The sequence below is a fragment of the Triticum urartu genome, chromosome 6 (genome assembly GCF_003073215.2).
Source record: "Triticum urartu cultivar G1812 chromosome 6, Tu2.1, whole genome shotgun sequence".
NCBI classification, from domain to species: domain Eukaryota; kingdom Viridiplantae; phylum Streptophyta; class Magnoliopsida; order Poales; family Poaceae; genus Triticum; species Triticum urartu.
The window spans coordinates 22,631,417-22,637,139 of NC_053027.1; positions in this window are offsets into that span (position 1 = coordinate 22,631,417).

A 5,723-nucleotide genomic window follows, 5' to 3' on the forward strand; every position below is an offset into this window, starting at 1 on the left:
TCAACATTGCACACGCAACTTTTGTTTCTAAACAAAAAAGGTTATATAAAGATGATACAAATACGACACCGAACCCTAAAGCAGAGCTCTTAAAAGTAAATAAATAAAAGGGAAGTGGAATGTGATATGCTTAAATGAGGGTTGAAATACACTGAGAGCAGATTGTTACCCTTGCTCGGATTTAACTTTTTTGCAAAGAAGATTGCCGGCACTCAGATGGGCAAGCCCAAACTGGTTCAAGATCTAAACACACTGAGTACCTTTGCCACTGCCTCGCCCTCCTGCTCCAGCAATATCAGCCATGGACTGATCATCTCAAAGATATATACGGCTTCTATGGTGTATGCAAATCTTAGGCTTATGAACAAGATATACTTGGTCAATAATACAATTTATCGTCCACTTCACCCTCAAGCTTAAGTAGAGTAGTAGACAAATTATCGTAAACTGCAGTGAGTAGAATAGTAGACAAGTTACCATTGGCCTAGTTATGCATGCATGAGACGAGACAGATGGATGGATTTTGTATAGATCGGATGTTGTCTGCTGCTTGCTCTTGCAGTAGCAACTATGCTTGGACAACAACCTGCTTGTTCATGTGGTCCTGCCTCCTGCAGTGGATAGAAATTACGAATATAAGTTTTACATTCGCTGTGGAATCGAACCAGGAAGATCTAAACCAAGTTTATATATTTTGTGCCTGCAATTCAATAGTAGTAAGTAATACATTCAATTTTTATGTTACTTGAGAAAAAAGAAAAAACAGAGAAACAATAAAGTTATTCTTGCCTTGTTGATCTGAAAATATACAACCCCCATTTCTTCAGTGTTTAACATGGAGGCATCATATCTTTGATTAAATGTTTTCTCATCTAATCTACGCCGCACATTAAAAAATCGTTAGAACTGTCGTACTCATGAGATATTTTTGCTTCAAACACAACTCATAGTAGTAGAGAACAGTAAGCAAATTGGCATTGAACTTACCAAAGTGATTGAAGCACTGTATCTATGGAAGACCTTTGCAGTAAAGCAAGACATTAAGCATTAGGTGAGCATTCACTGTAGTATCAAGCTTTCCAACAACACAACATCCCTTATTTTTATCTACAAAAACCAATAAGCAAAGCATATGTGGTTCAACCAACATTGGAAGGTATCAGCACATAATTCTTTAATCGTCATGCATACAGGTAATTCAACATCTACACTATTCAAGTATCTTACAAAATCTTTACTGAGGAATTTAAACTGAAAGGCAAATATTCTTCATAGTGACAGCCTAAGTTTCAACCTTCAGCATACTGAAAAGGATCGAAGTAATTAACATCATAACTGACGAAAGTTGGTTCATCGAACATAACTCTGAAAATTTGAAACAAATAAAAGCATTGTTGCGGCAAAGAAATGATGTCATGAACACAAACAAGTTTTGACTGCGAAAATTTCTCCTTAGTTCTAACTATAACTTTCTGGAGCAACTAATAGTAGTTTTTATAAAAGATAAACCCCAGCCTCCTCCAAAGCACTCGAGCTAGTTATTGGTTATACACCAGGCAAATAATTTGTGTCCTGATATCTTCCCAATCCGTACATGGATTCTTAAGTGGGTTTTGAACAATCACATATAAAGTATAATGATTCAACTTTCCCAGCAAGATCCCAGAATCTACAAAATATGAATCCCCTGACAATTTGCATACTGGAATAACCAGGACCCCTTATCCCAGAATCTACAAAATACGAATCCCCTGACAATTTGCATACTGGAATAACATATTATAAGAATATATTGCCTACCCCCAGAGCACAACCCCTAAGATCATGCACGGTAAAATCAAGGAAGAAATATGTGGAAGTAGAACACAATTGGTGCACCTACTAAACACCTTTTACTTCTATTATATGTACCTAACTAAACCACTGATTACTCAACCACTGGCTGCCCCTGCTAGCCTTTAAAACCAACATCTTCCACATTGTGTCAGAGAGGAGCAGAAAACATAGAAAAAACAATTACATATGCATAGAGCAGAGGCACACATACATTACGCATATCTTTTGGAAGCTCGAGTTTGGGCTCTCAGGAGTATTCTTCCTTCATCCCGAGTTCCCAACCCACCATGCTGCAGAAAACAAAATCTGCGATATTAGTTCCTCGGGTAATGGAACTGGAGTACATCAGTTAATGCATCGATTGAGTGGAACCTTTGGGTGAGAGGTAGACCATGGTACTGAAGACGTTCTCGCAGTCGGCGCCCTTGCCGAACCTCGTCATCTGCAGCGTCAGGTGGTACTTGTTCCTCGGGTACACGTGCATCCTCGGCAACTTCATCCTACCCTGCGAACGAGGAGACATAGATATTGTATTTGGTTCATGCAATTTTTCTCCATTTTTCCGTATTCAATCCAATGGCGATGAGAACCGTGCAAGTGTACCATATGTCCATATGTGCAAGCTCCACCTCGTTGGGAAAAGTGAAAGAACATGTTTGTTCAAACGTACTTCATCTCCTATCGTCAACCTATTCACAAAGACAGTAGCAACGTTCCTCATGCTAGGAGAGATGCAGTATCCAGCATTCCAGCCTCATCTTCTTTGAAGGCAACTATAGTACAGATACTCAAATAATTGGAATTTCGCGCAACACAACTATTGGAAAGAATCCAAGATCCGCCTTCAAAAGAAGCAAACACAACTACTGGAATTCGTGCTAAAAAAATATCTGCTGTTGTACGAACAATTGACTTCAATAACCAACAAACATATATACTCAAATAGAAGTCCTGGATTCAGAAATTCCTTGCACGTTCATCAGATCGATGTTTCGTCTACTGCATCCAGCAGCGCGAGATCCATGTCGATTGTTGGGGAACGTAGTAATTTCAAAAAATTTCCTACGCACACGCAAGATCATGGTGATGCATAGCAACGAGAGGGGAGAGTGTCATCTATGTACCCTTGTAGATGGCAACGGAAGCGTTTGGTTGATGTAGTTGTACGTCTCCACGGCCCGACCTATCAAGCACCGAAACTACGGCACCTCCAAGTTCTAGCACACGTTCAGCTCGATGAAGATCACCGGACTCCGATCCAGCAAAGTGTCGGGGAAGAGTACCGTCAGCATGACGGCGTGGTGACGATCTTGATGTACTACTGTCGCAGGGCTTCGCCTAAGCACCGCTACAATATTATCGAGGACTATGGTGGCAGGGGGCGCCGCACACGGCTAAGAATATGATCACGTGGATCAACTTGTTGTGTTTCTGGGGTGCCCCTGCCTCCGTATATAAAGGTTCAAGAGAGGAGGAGGCCGGCCGGCCCCTATGGCGCGCCAAGGAGGAGTCCTCCTCCTAGTAGGAGTAGGACTCCTACTAGGAGGGGGAAAGAAGAGGGGAGGGAGAGGGAAAGGGGGAGCGCCGCCCCCCCCTCTCCTAGTCCAATTCGGACCAGGGGGAGGAGGCGCGCGGCCCACCTTTGGCTGCCCCTCTCTTTCTCCACTAAGGCCCGTATGGCCCATTACTTCTCCCGGGGGGGTTCCGGTAACCCTCCGGCTTTCCGGTTTTCTCCGAAATCACCCGGAACACTTCCGGTGTCCGAATATAGCCGTCCAATATATCAATCTTTATGTCTTGACCATTTCGAGACTCCTCGTCATGTCCGTGATCACATCCGGGACTCCGAACAACCTTCGGTACATCAAAACGTATAAACTCATAACATAACTGTCATCGAAACCTTAAGCGTGCGGACCCTACGGGTTCGAGAACGATGTAGACATGACCGAGACATGTCTCCGGTCAATAACCAATAGCGGGACCTGGATGCCCATATTGGCTCCTACATATTCTACGAAGATCTTTATCGATCAGACCGCATAACAACATACGTTGTTCCCTTTGTCATCGGTATGTTACTTGCCCGAGATTCGATCGTCGGTATCCAATACCTAGTTCAATCTCGTTACCGGCAAGTCTCTTTACTCGTTCCGTAATACATCATCCTGCAACTAACTCATTAGTTGCAATGCTTGCAAGGCTTAAGTGATGTGCATTACCGAGGGGGCCCAGAGATACCTCTCCGACAATCGGAGTGACAAATCCTAATCTCGAAATACGCCAACCCAACATGTACCTTTGGAGACACCTGTAGAGCTCCTTTATAATCACCCAGTTACGTTGTGATGTTTGGTAGCACACAAAGTGTTCCTCTGGAAAACGGGAGTTGCATAATCTCATAGTCATAGGAACATGTATAAGTCATGAAGAAAGTAATAGCAACATACTAAACGATCGGGTGCTAAGCTAATGGAATGGGTCATGTCAATCAGATCATTCATCTAATAATGTGATCCCGTTAATCAAATAACAACTCTTTGTCCATGGTTAGGAAACATAACCATCTTTGATTAACGAGCTAGTCAAGTAGAGGCATACTAGTGACACTCTGTTTGTCTATGTATTCACACATGTATTATGTTTCCTGTTAATACAATTCTAGCATGAATAATAAACATTTATCATGAAATAAGGAAATAAATACTAACTTTATTATTGCCTCTAGGGCATATTTCCTTCATCGATTTGGGGAGGGAGAGGCGCAGCGTGTGGGAGGAGGGAAGCACACCGCGCGGCTCATGGAGGAGGAGGGATTCAGGGAGAGATACGAAGATCGGGGGCTGGTTAGGGTTACCTAGGCTGCCACATGATCCAGCACGGCGGGAGGGGCTGGCCCTGAGGAGCGACGATCCGCCGCGTCCACCGGCCAGGGGCCTGGCCAGCGCCAGTGGCTTCCTCCATCATCGCCGCCGTTCGGGGAGGGACGCAGGCACGGCGAGGCAGACGAGGCTGGCAGCGCGATTTGATTGGGCGAGCGGCTGCACCTGAGGGAGACGAAAGTGGGGTTCTTGCTCGAGGGCTCTCTGGGCGCCTCGCTGCTCGCTCGCTTGCAAGCAGTGGAACTTTTTTCGCTGGTTTAATTTCATAGGTTTAATTTCGTCCGTTTTTCTGGCATGCGGGAGAACTATGTGGACGTGGTTTTGGTTGTTTTTTTTGGAATTGGGAGGTGGGATCAAGGATGAAAAAAACAGTCTCTGGTAGGACGAAAATTAACCGGCGGAGACTACCAACTGCTCCATTAGGAGTAGAGATGACACACCGTTTTCTTAGTCCATGGTTTGGTCATTGTAGCGGTGAAAAAATAAAGTGACATGCACTATCATGTAAGAACCCGAACTATACTAGTTCAAATATGGGAATAAAAGACAAACACAGGTCTTGTCTACATATTTATGTTGCATTAATCTAAAGATAACAAAATGAGTCTGAAATTTGAATTAAATTGAAGTATTTTCTTGGACTTTCAAATTGAGGATTATTAAAGTAGTAAGGACTATCCACATCCTTGGCTTGCTCCTGATCAATTATTTCCAGAGAAGCATTCAATTCATTTAATCAATTGCATTGATTTTTGTGCCTGGTACTTCTCCTCAACATCAGTATATTCACCGTGGCTACTTCAAATCGGTTAGAATGAGGTACCGGTGCTCTGGAGCAGTGCCAACTAACCGCTTCTCATGTGAAGGGGTGCAGGCACGGGAGAGGTATTTCTGGTGGGCCAAGGGAGTAAGAATTGACCGTGGCATTGGTACAGACGCCCGTAAAGCCCCATAGTTTCTTTTTGGTTTACAGGAAAATGCACATCCATACCTGCCTGGGGAATA